Here is a 13,369-nt window from a genome sequence, read left to right as displayed (position 1 = left end):
TCGGTACAAGATTTATCATGACGAATGAACAAGTTGATTTTCTAGTTTGCATTCCCATAAATACCACAAAACTGCACAGGTGTGCTTACAAACACCACCATTTCCACAAGGGCACTCGCAATAACCACCTAAAATATCTCCGCTAATTTTTCCTATTTTTAATTGCACTGCGTACCTTTTCAATAGCTTGAATGATGGAACAATAATGCTTTTAACAAATATATAAGCCTTGTCACTCCCCGGGTCACATATAAATACACTTCCGGCCTTTTTAGCTTTTGGCACTCTGTTTCCATCTTCTAGATGCTTATTCGCCTTGTTTTGATGAAGAAACTGACTACTTGGCTGATGTTGAACTCTGATGGTAGTGACTTTAATTGTTTTGTCCATGGTCCCGTTGGGAAATCTTTGATAGGAACCCCTGTAACTCTTCTTTTATTAGTTGCCTTCTTTTGTATTTTCGAGTCTTCATCATAATCAGGTACAAATTTTTCGCCTAGAGTTTTCCTAAAAGGAGCATTTCTCTTAAACTATAACGCTATGCAGTAGTGGAATATCGAATAACGATTAGAAAACACCTTTATTTACCGTTTAATTCTATTTTCTTCCCTGTCAAGATAGGCCGCTTAGGCCTTTCATGAGTATTACCACATGGTTTCAAAAAGTCATCAACTTCCATAATCTTGGTTAGCTTAATATCTTTGTCTCAGGATTCTCAGCTGTTATCTAGCTGGATTGGCTTCGCTAGCTTGTCGGGTTTCAAATGCTAACGGCTAGTCGGCTTACACGGCTACAAGTCGAAATAGGTTCAGTGCACAAACCAGATAGATTGGTTTTGTAAATTTATTCACACTGAACATCTGGCTGCTCTGGCAGCCCGGCTCTATGAAAGCCCTAATTTTCAATTTTTTGCAGGGAAAGTGGAGGAAAGAAATCTTAGAAATGTATTTGGAACGGAGTATTATGTGGCCGCGGAATTAAAGCCTAGGTTCCTAGTCAAGAAACCGACAATTTTTTAGTTTAATATTTAGTCTTTTATTTATTTAAAGAAACAGGGAACCCAACGTCTTTACAGCTTGGGTTCCGAATACCAGAATGCCCTCCTTAAGTGGCACACTAAAACATTGTAGTATACAGTTGAGGAGAGAAACCGATAGGCGATACAAAAGGATGCGAAAAAGAGTGTGGACATTCGGCTCTTTTGAAGAAAGGCCATGAGAAAGCAATTTAGAATATGGGACCAAGTGTAAAGTTTATGGGAGGTAGTTGGGCAGAGCACTTAGGTACAGTTTAGGTTAAAAATCAATGCAAGAACCAATTTTAGAATTTAACTCAAAATTGGTTCTTGGAAATAGTTTGACAATAAAGCATAATTCTTGTAAAATTACAGGAAAAAAGAAATACCATATCCCCGGTTACATCTGTGACCAGAAGTTGGATCATTGTGGAACGTGCTAAGAATAATTGGAATTATACATTGCGGTTTTACAAGTTGGGAAAGCGATTTAACTATGTTCCTAAATAACAGTCCATTATTGATATAAAACTCGGCTCTAAATTTCGAAAGAGATTTCACATCTGGTACTGAATTTCTCGATTCTTCTAAAGCAATAGTCATCTTATTTCCAAGCCAATTTTTTTACTTGTCTGATGTGTGGGTGTTTCTGCTAAAGCTCAGTCTTTTTCTACGTAGGAGTGAGTGGTTTCCACTTTACAAAGAGTTTTCTCATATACGTTTGAAAAGGTGTGGTGTTCAAGGTCTGAATTAGGTTGTTGTCGGTAGGTAAAATTAGCATTGTCCTGGACAATGCGTCAACATTGGTGTGATTTTTCCCGGTCCGATACTGAATCTCGTAATTGAACTCCTCCAATTTGATAATCCAACGGGCAAGTTTCCCTCTCGGTTCTTTCACATTCTTAAACAAACCAATGGTTTACGGTTCCCAGCGTTTATGAAAGGTCTTCCGAACAAGTACGGTCGAAATTATTCCATGGCGTACATGACAGCTATTATTTCGCGTTCAACAATTGAGTAGTTTTTTTCACTTCTTCGAAGCATTTGACTTTCATATGCCACTATTTGTTCAATGTTATTTTTCGCTTCTGATAAAATGCAAGCCTACTCTCGTTTCAAAGCCACGCCTACAATACTGGTTAACACCTCATCTAAACGTTCAAATTCAAAGCCACGCCCACACCTCGGTACAACAAAGCACAACAAATCTATTCATTCTTGTAAGAGTATCTCTAAATTCTTGACCTTTTTTCTTTTTACTTTAGCGTTAACGTTAACTAGTTAAAAATCTTTGAAAGGGTAAAAAATGATGCATATATTTGATTTGGCCTAGTAGAGAAGCCATTCTTGAGACTTTTTCACACTCTCTTATTTACTTACATTAAAACTCTTTTGGTATTAATAAGTTGGAAAATTTCAAATTTAAAAACTTATCCTTCTCTTTATCTCTCTGCATTTATAACCAAGAAACAACAAAGAATATGTCTTTTAAAAAAATAATTAAATCAAAGACCGAGACCAATATGATTTGGAAAATAAAATTTGTTATTTATTTTGGAAAACTAAAGTGCCAGTCTCTTCGGAGGCTTGGGTTTGAATCCCGCCGCTGCCAAAAATGTAACGTGAGCGTAAGAAAACCAGCACTGTTAACATTTAGGGATTTTCAATATTTCTCCTTTGTACAATTCTTCCTAAGCCTAGCAGTATTCTTTAAGCTTTTCCTTTTTAAAACATACCAAAACCATGCAACCGTAAACCGAATGTACCTCATATGAGCAGTTCCCTGTAGAGCAGTTCTCGAAATAGCAATCGCGATTCCAAAAAAAACAGCGGAGTTTTTCAAAACTGCTGTTTTATATATAGCGGCTGCTATTTTGAGAACTAGCAGTGTTTGTCTTGAGTTTCGAGCATTTATTAACAATACAGTTATAATCGTTGGTTTCAAATACTACCTTTTCCGTGATCATTTAATCAGGAATGTGACCTAATAAAACAAAATTTTTTCGTAGATAATTGTAAACAATTTTTTGGAAAAGCCATATTATAATTCGATAAAGGTTATCTTATTTCCGAAGTAGATATTTGTGAACAGTATTTTTTGGAAAAGGCGTAACATTGTTACACCATTTACAAAATATTACTAACCTAAGTCTAACCAAACGAAACAAATCCTAACCTAACCTGACCTAATACTACTTAGTTGAAATAATCAACTTTAACCTAACCAAACTATCCATATCTGACCTAGTTCTTTTTGAGTTCATATAACCCAGCTGGGCCAGCTTACACCATAATAAACAAATATAGTTTTTCGCATATCTGTTTTTCCGCTCTTTAGAGAACTACTGTAACGGTACGCTGCGTTTACGAGAACCGCTGTATCGGTAATTGCTGTAATGGGTAAACTGCCAATTCGGGAACCGGTATTTAGGGAACTGTTGATATGAGGACCGCTATTGTGAAATACGCTCATAAGGGAACTGCTCATATGAAGGCTTCCCAAAAATCCACTCAATAACTACTCCTGACCTCGCGCATAACGGCCAAAAATCTAAAACCTCTCTCACGTGTACTCACTAATACAGCCTATATCAAAAACTTCACGCGCTTCCTTAATTTATTATTATCAAATATTGTTACAGCCCTATATCAATTCTCTGTTCGTTTGGTATGATTTTTGAATAAATCATGTAAAAATTTATAAACACTTGGTTCTCGAAGAACATACCAGATTCACAACATGGGTTTGTGAAGGTCAAATCTGTGGAAACAAATCATATATCATTCTTGAACCAAATAAAGCCAAAGGTCCCCCAAAGAGGGCAAGTTGACGTTATATACATAGACTTATCAAAAGCCTATGACCACGTATCGCATCCTCTAATACTAAAAAAGCTTCATCCCTGCGGCATCGATGGCAATATGTTATGCTCGAGCCGCAAAAACAAATACGTTATTTAGATATTTTTCAAGCACAAAGTTCGAGACGTACTTCCCAGCGGCATCTCCTATTACAGGTCTTGGAACACTGTTATGATTAATGTCTTCCCCGATAAAACCGTGTTCGAAGGAATGATTATTTGACGGACTATGCCATTCAGTAGCTTGTTCACAATCATCACTTTCGTCAGCATCTTTTATCAGAATAATTTTTATAAAATGCAGTTCAAACACCAGCATTTATTATAGTTCTAGATATAAAAGCGTCTTTACTATTAATCATGAGAGTGATCAGTTAATTGTTCATACAGTGCGGAAAAGATCAAAGTGCCCACATTTTTTCGACATTTTATAAAAAAAACTCGAGAACAATGAGGAAATTAATTGTAGTCCATTTCCCAGACTCATGGCAATTTAATTAAAGAATTCTCTGGCATCCACTAAACAAATCGTTCATGTAGTTTCAAATTATAACAAAAATGAGAATTTTTAAGAAATCAATACAATAATGTTAACGAAAAATTTGTTTTTGTAAGATATCATAATGTTGCTAGATTAATCCTGCAACAAACAGGAAATTAATGTTCTTCAGCGCAAATGTTCGATGTGTCTACCTTCCTGATGTAGACATTCTTCAAGTCTACTGGCCATTGATTCGCGGGCGTGGCGAAGCATTCCTGGGGTGATGTTGGCAATGGCGATTCTTATTCTGGCTTTAAGGTCGTCGGGTGAATCTGGTTCAGTTGCGTATACCTTTCCCTTGACATAGCCCCAGAGAAAGAAATCTAACGGAGTTAGGTCAGGAGACCTCGGAGGCCAGGGCGTTGGTCCACCCCTACCAATCCATCGGTTAGGGAACTCGTTATTCAGCCACTCTCTTACGGGTACGGCGAAGTGCGGTGGCGCGCCATTCTGTTGGAACCACATATCCCTCACTACTGCCAATAGTAAATCATTAATGGCATCAGAAAACTCTAAGGTAGCTTTACGGTTCAACGACGTCAACGTAGGTTTGACCGGATAGTTGGAAACGAAGCCCGAGAGATGGACATTGTGGCAAGGTTCGAAGCCGACCCTCACATCAGCAGTAGAGCGGTAGGAGACGAGTGTGGCATCAGCCATCGTACAGTTCTGTCGATTTTGCATCGGAACCGATTCCATCCTTACCGAATTCACCTACACCAAGCGTTAACAGGGGATGACTATCTTAGGCGTCAGGACTTTTGTATGAAAATGCGGTTCCTCGATGAAGTAATGCCAGGTTTCCTTAGCAAGGTTATGTTCTCTGACGAAGCTACATTCCATCGAGATGGAACAGTCAACCGACATAACCTTCACTATTGGTCGCAGCAAAATCCTCACTGGCTTTGGGATCATAACCATCAGGTGCGTTGGAAAACCAATGTGTGGGTTGGCATCATTGGCGACAGAATCATTGGGCCATTCTGTTTTGACGAGAACATCACCTGGCAATGTTACTTGGAGTTTTTGCGTCAAGAGTTTTCTGATGCCATTAATGATTTACCATTGGCAGTAGTGAGGGATATGTGGTTCCAACAGGATGGGGCGACACCGCACTTCGCCGTACCCGTAAGAGAGTGGCTGAATAACGAGTTCCCTAACCGATGGATTGGTAGGGGTGGACCAACGCCCTGGACTCCGACGTCTCCTGACCTAACTCCGTTAGATTTCTTCCTCTGGGGCTATGTCAAGGGAAAGGTATACGCAACTGAACCAGATTCACCCGACGACCTTAAAGCCAGAATAAGAATCGCCATTGCCAACATCACCCCAGGAATGCTTCGCCACGCCCGCGAATCAATGGCCAGTAGACTTGAAGAATGTCTACATCAGGAAGGTAGACACATCGAACATTTGCGCTGAAGAACATTAATTTCCTGTTTGTTGCAGGATTAATCTAGCAACATTATGATATCTTACAAAAACAAATTTTTCGTTAACATTATTGTATTGATTTCTTAAAAATTCTCATTTTTGTTATAATTTGAAACTACATGAACGATTTGTTTAGTGGATGCCAGAGAATTCTTTAATTAAATTGCCATGAGTCTGGGAAATGGACTACAATTAATTTCCTCATTGTTCTCGAGTTTTTTTTATAAAATATCCGAAAAATGTGGGCACTCTGATCTTTTTCACACTGTATAAGAAGTCGCCCTGTGCTTACAGTTTTTTATGAGAAATAGGAGTGTTACATTTACCCCACTGGGTAACGCTGAAGCGCTTCATAGGACATGAATCTGGGGAAGATGGCATACCTTCTTTAGTAATAAATCGACCACAAGAGGAGTTTGCTAAGCTTACTAATGAGCACGAGAAAATAGGATCACTTTTTATGGATGAGATGGCTATACAATCTAAATTGATATATGACCGTAATCTCGATTTGTTCTTCGGTTCTACAAATAAATCACAAAATCCTAACACCGATGAAGATCAATCAAAAACCTTCTATGTTTTGTCTTTCAAGGGCTGTCAACTAATTTTCGTATGCCATTAGGTTATTTTTATAAAGACAACTCTGCAATCTAGGCTCATGATACCGCCCAGCTCGTATGTAAACGAAGGAGCGGGTGGAGTAGCGGGAACAAACGCTTTTAGCAGACGCGATTTTTTTAGGCGCGAAAAAAAATTCGCTTTTCAACTTCTACTCTCCGCTTTAAGCTTAAATCTCGCTCACATGTAAACGAGCCTTAAGTCTATGTCTGTCTAGAGACCGGAAACTCTTCCCATGATGTAAAGGCTGTTAGTCTATAGTGCTTTCATAGAAGGGAAACTCTTCCAGCAACCCAAAGGCTTTTAGTCTATAGTGTCTATACATAGATTGGCAAACTCTTACCGGACCCAAGGACTCTTTGCCTATAGTGTTTACATAGACTGAGACTTTACAGGTATCCAGTTCCTTAAAGCATCAAAGATTCCACGCAAAACAGGGTTGCTTAGCAAATGAATTGTAGTGTGCACTAGAGAAATTTACTCCCCCGTTTCTTAATTTTAGCTGCGCTTCACTGGGTTGATTGTAATTTGTGAGAGTATTTTTGGTTTTTAAAGCCAATGATCTTAATTGAACAGAACTACAAGCTTTTCAGTCTGTAATTAATACTGAAACTAGGGGTATTTTTAATTCGTACTTCCTTGGCCATGAGTGACATTTGAATTTGAAATTTTACGACCGTTAAATATTGTTACTGATTGACTAATATTTTGGTTGAGGTATTTGGTTTAGGCGTAAAATAGGCGGATTTTAACCTTCAAAACTATATTTCATAATCACGTAAGTGCCTTGGCATGACTCGTCTTTGTTTGTTTGACTAAATTTCAGTTTCTGGGTTATAAGCTGAGATTCTGTCAACCACTGTTTTCACTTTCATATCAAACGTTATTTCAATCTCTATGGTTTCAGCTGTACTTTCCTGTTTGGGTGAAACTGCCCTGGTGTCCCTTTCATCACAGCTCATTCTTTTAAGATCACAAGGATGATCTCTCTTATTTGGTTTTTTTTCAGAATCTTGAACTAGTGTTCATTAACATTTGCTTTCTCGTCCTTTTTGAGATATTTTAATTTATTGCATTTTTCTTTGTTTTTCACTACTTCTGGCCTTCTCTTTTCTAGTTTTTGATTTTAGCGTTAATCATGATATCATTATCATTTCGTTTCAGTCTTTCCTTAGGTTCTTTTGAGGTTTTGTTTTTCAAAGTTTCCACATCGGTTATTTTCCAAAGTTTTCATTTCCCCTTTGCATTAGGTTGATTCAAAAAATAATGTCTCTAAGAGACACGCATCCTTTCTGCGCCTTGTTGCCTATTTCTGAGAGCTTTTCGTTGCCATTCTTTACGAAACAGAAAATTATCAGTTTTTGTTAGATGTTGACAGCCTTTTTGCTGCCTAAATCATGATAGTAATGGAAATGGTTACCAATTTTTATTTAAAATTAAATACTTTTGGCAAGCACACTTATTTTAGATATATTTCTTTCATGAATCTTTATACCATCAAAAGTCAAAACATCTCTCATTCGCTTGTTCAGATTTCTTAAACGTGTTAGAAGTTTATATTTAGGTATTATTATGTCGCCATGATCTCTTTTTCTGATCCCAGAAAACCGAATTCTCTTGTTTTCGCTTTGATTCATCCGATACTTCATGGAAAACCAATACAATACTCCAGACTTCCTCAGTTGTGTCTTAGAGAGCTTTCGTCGGTTTTACATAAGTCGATGTTTTGATACTTTCCAAATTTCACCAATACAACCCCATCCAATACCTAAGAGTGACCTCTCATGTTTTTTAAAATCCTCAGTAGGTTTTAGTTTGTTGAGGTTGGATTCATTTGGAGGTATTCTTTTCGGGTCTCGTACATAATCCCCCTGGACATAATCCCCCCGGACAAAATCCCCCTATTTTGGATTTGTCAAGACTTTTTCCCCCCGATTTTAGACGTGTTTGTACAAAATCCCCCCAGAGAAAACGTCCAGGACAAAATCCCCCAAAAGGAAAACTGTTCAACAAAATCCTACCGAAAGGATCATTTTATTGAAAATCCCCCAGATAATAGGCATTTAGAAGTAAAGGTAAACGAAAGCCCAAATCCAAAGATTATCTTTAATAATAATGCAAAAGTATAATTCACAAGAGTGAAAGGTATTGCAAACAATGTTCCTAAACCAAAAGAAGTAAACTACTGATTTTGTTTTAACTTATTTCCAAAATTCCAATATTTTGAAAAAGGCGGCATTTTATGGTTAGTCAGCAATATTTTGGAAAAGGCGGAAATTTATGGTTAGTCAGCGATATTTTGGAAAAGGCGGAAATTTATGGTTAGTCAGCAATATTTTGGAAAAGGGGGAAATTTATGGTTAGTCAGCGATATTCTGGAAAAGGCGGCAATTTATGGTTAGTCAGCAATACTTTGGAAAAGGGGGAAATTTATGGTTAGTCAGCGATATTTTGGAAAAGGTGGAAAATTGTGGTTAGTCAAAAATATTTTGGAAAAGGCGGCAATTTATTGTTAGTCGGCAATATTTTGGAAAAGGCGGAAATTTATGGTTATCAGCAGTATTTTGGAAAAGGCGGAAATTTATGGTTAGTCAGCGATATTTTGGAAAAGGGAGAAATTTATGGTTAGTCAGCAATATTTTGGAAAAGGCGGAAATTTATGGTTATCAGCAGTATTTTGGAAAAGGCGGAAATTTATGGTTAGTCAGTGATATTTTGGAAAAGGAGGAAATTTATGGTTAGTCAGCGATATTTTGGAAAAGGCGGAAATTTATGGTTAGTCAGCGATATTTTGGAAAAGGCGGAAATTTATGGTTAGTCAGCGATATTTTGGAAAAGGCGGAAATTTATGGTTAGTCAGCAATATTTTGGAAAAGGCGAAAATTTATGGTTAGTCGGCAATATTTTGGAAAAGGCGGAAATTTATGGTTATCAGCAGTATTTTGGAAAAGGGGGAAATTTATGGTTAGTCAGCGATATTTTGGAAAAGGCTGAAATTTAGGGTTAGTCAGCGATATTTTGGAAAAGGCGGAAATTTATAATTAGTCAGCGATATTTTGGAAAAGACGGAAATTTATGGTTAGTCAGCGATAATTTGGAAAAGGCGGAAATTTATAGTTAGTCAGCGATATTTTGGAAAAGGCGGAAATTTATGGTTAGTCAGCGATATTTTGGAAAAGGCGGAAATTTATGGTTAGTCAGCAATATTTTGGAAAAGGCGAAAATTTATGGTTAGTCGGCAATTCATACTATTTTCTCCATCATTGGTTCCGCTTTTCCTCGTAGGGGGAATACCACTATTTTTACTACTATCCTACTAAAAAAATTTCCACTGTGGAAAACGGCCTCTAAAATAGGAATGACCCCTGAAGGGTTCGTCTCCAAGGTGGGGATTTCGTTCCGTAAGTGGGGGATTTTGTCTCCAATTTGGGAGGGATTTTGTCTCCAGTTTGGGGGGATTTTGTCTGCAAATGGGGGGATTTTGTCTTATGCCCATTTTGACGGGGGGAAATTTTTGGGGGGATTATGTCCAGGGGGATTATGGGAGTCACCCATTCTTTTCGGTATATGATCTTAAATAAAACTATAGACAGCTCTACACACAATCATTGAAGTTGAAATAAGATGATAGGCAATTAAAATCATTTGTAATTGAATTATTCCAATAAATTACGGTTTTCGTGTTCTTCTCAACATTCTTCAATTTACCCTGACTAATATTTTGATAAATATTTAAAATGTTACCACACAACCTTTTTACGAGTCCTGTTACTCCATTGTCTTTTTATTCTACCGCTGCTGTAGGATCATTCTTTGTAAATTTTAAGTGGAACTCTTTGAGATTTATTTCCAAAGTTTATGTCAAAATTGCGATAGCTTAATTACAATACTATTTTTTGAACAACCTCAACTAGCTCAAATTGTTACACATATCCCGTAATAAAAAATATCAGAGTTGAGTTAACGCCACAATTCCACTAATTTCTAAGCCTTTGCATTAGTGAGTCTAGCAGACTGACTTCAATAACACTAAAAGCAGTACCGGAACTATACTTGGGCCCCCTAAAACTATTTTTTAAAGAGTAAAGCGGCCAGGTTTATTGTGTGAATCCGCGGGGTTTCAGGACCAAAGTCCGTTGGCACACGATTTTCAATGGCTTTCATACTTCCTCTCCAATGGGTTTTAATATACTCCTTATATATGTTTTATTTGTTAATATATAAAATTAAATATTAGAACGCAAGAACTAGTTCGTCAAACTCTTAACAGCTTAGCAATAGAAGTTCAGCAGCTAACCTACGCCGGTAAAATGCAGGCATGGCTTGGTCTACCAGCGAAATCTAGTGGAATAGTTCTTTCTGAGAAAGCCGTAACACGGAAGTTTTTTTCTACCATTCAATCCCTTTTTTCCCAGGCAAAAGCTTGAAGATACTAGATAACATTTGCCGTCAGGCTCGACTTTTTTGAACCTCAATATTAATAAAGTTCTATTATTAGAAACAAATATTTCTAATCGGTGGTGCGTTCATGATACCATGTCTCTAAAATTTTTAATTATTTGCCCAAAGACAAAGGGCGCTTAATAATTAGTCGAAAACCCACTTTGGAGGGAAATTTCGCTCGTGGGGCTGGCGGGACTTTCTGGTTTAGGTTTTCTCTTAGTTTTTTGTATAAAACTTTTTCTTCTTGTCCTAGAATGAAATGACGATGAATAGTTAAAGAAGTATTTTATGAGAATATATTTTTAAGATCATCTTGTCTAATTTCGCAATATCGTATTCTTTGATTGTTAAATTTTCCGAAATACCGACCATTTGCCCGTTCTCAGACCACCTTACCCATAGCCAAGCAACTGAATAGGGAGCTAGGTTTGATTAGAGCAACGCCTGACACTGCCGCTTTGGCGGTGGATGTTGGAAGTTTTTCACCAAACCCTAGTCAAATTCGCGTAATTTTGTTTTTTGATGAGTAGGGGTCTTAGTCACCACTCACCAATATGGGGAGAAAATCTGACTAAATTATAAAAATGAGTTGAATTTATTTATTTTAGCATCTCTCTCATTGAAGATTCAGTAACGATCTATCAAGTTAGTTTTTGTAAATAGCATTCTGGCATGGTTTATAAAGTCTGTTAACATTAAGCCTTGGCTAAAAAATACTCCTAACCATTACAGACGAATTTATCTTTACGGGGCATTGGAGACAAATAGCGGTCGGTAGACGTGTGGGCGCGTGCTACGCATTGCCATTTGTTAACGTGTGTTAAAGCAGTATTCAAAGCTTAGCAGACGAAATTTTACATCCAATAAGAATATGTCTTGTACACGTGGAAATCAGTCAATGGGGAAAAAGAGGAAATGAAGAGTATAAATTTTGGAGAGATATTACCTTCATGTGTTAGTAAGACCCAATTCTCTACGCCTCAACTGTATACCCTCTATGATCAAAGCTACATTCATATCTAGATTGAATCCTCGCGTTTCACCTCAACTTTATTAGACAGATTAAGCTGACACCTCGGAGCCGCGTACGGGTACGTGTAGTTTAAAAATCTCCAATTCGCGCGCTTTCTTACGCGGTCTTGCCGCCGTGGACCGCGTAGAGATTTCTCTCTCTCTTCTTACGTTTTAAAAATTCCGCGAATGCCGATGTATTTAGCGCCATCTATGGTTAAGGTTAATAAACGGTATTTTGAAAGTTTTGTCCGTTGTAGAGACGAGGTCGAGCGGTTGACTTGTTATAGCTTAAGTTTTAGACTTTATGTGCATTTCTTCGCTATTTTAAAAAGCGTGGACTTATTACGCTGAATTAACGAGGATCAAGTAATATGGTAAGAATACTTAATTTTTTACACCATATTCAAATATTAAATATTGCATTTATGGCAAGACTTGGAAAGCATTTCAAGCTACAAAGTGCCAAACAAAGAAAAGTCAAAAAAAAAGGTAGGTTTAATTTGCTCATTTTCTATGCTAATTTCCTGTGTTTAACACCATACTAGGATAAAGGGGATCTTCTACTATACGCCGATGCGTTGGAAAATGATGAAAATTTAGGAGATGTAGAAGAATTATGGCTGCTAGGAGAAATTCGGAATTTTAATCCACCAACGTACCAGCAACGATTTTGTTTACAAAATATTTCCGAAGATGATGCAAAGTTAAACTTTAGGTTTGTTTATTTTTTCATTTAAGAAAGTCTATTTCGTTTTACATACAATATTCATATTATATAGGTTTTCTGTTGCTGATATTTATGGACTGGTAGAATTTCTACGACTACCCGGTTATATTATTTGTGAAAACAGAACCAAAGTGGATAGCATCGAAGCCTTTTGCATTTTGTTGAGGAGGTTGGTGTATCCAAATCGCCTTAGTGATTTAACCCCGCTATTTTCACGTTCAAAAACTGAGCTATCATACATTTTCAAAGCTACATTGAACTTCATTTACGGTCGACATAAGCATTTGTTACAAGATTTAAACCGGCAATGGCTTTTGAAAGAGGACTTAGAGAGATATGCCAACGCTGTAAATTCTAAGGGTGCCCCTTTGAAAAACTGTTGGGGATTTATAGATGGGACAGCTAGGCCTATTTGTCGTCCGAAATATGACCAGCGCCTTTTTTATAGTGGGCATAAACGAATACACGCGCTTAAATTTCAGTCCATCACGTCACCTGATGGCATAATCGTAAATTTATTTGGTCCAGTTGAGGGGCGAAGGCACGATTCGCATATGCTTCGAATAAGCAACATAATTAATGATTTGGAGACTGTTTGTGGCGCGGATTTTTGCATTTATGGTGACCCTGGATATCCAATGAGAAATGTTCTTATTGTTCCTTTTCGTGGTGCGCAGCTTTCCCCTGAAGAGGAAAGATTCAACATAGCCATG

The sequence above is a fragment of the Phalangium opilio genome, unplaced genomic scaffold, assembly GCF_054372755.1.
Source record: "Phalangium opilio isolate 3A_F unplaced genomic scaffold, DU_Popi_V2 ptg000230l_1, whole genome shotgun sequence".
Classification (NCBI taxonomy): domain Eukaryota; kingdom Metazoa; phylum Arthropoda; class Arachnida; order Opiliones; family Phalangiidae; genus Phalangium; species Phalangium opilio.
This window is presented reverse-complemented; position numbering follows the sequence as displayed.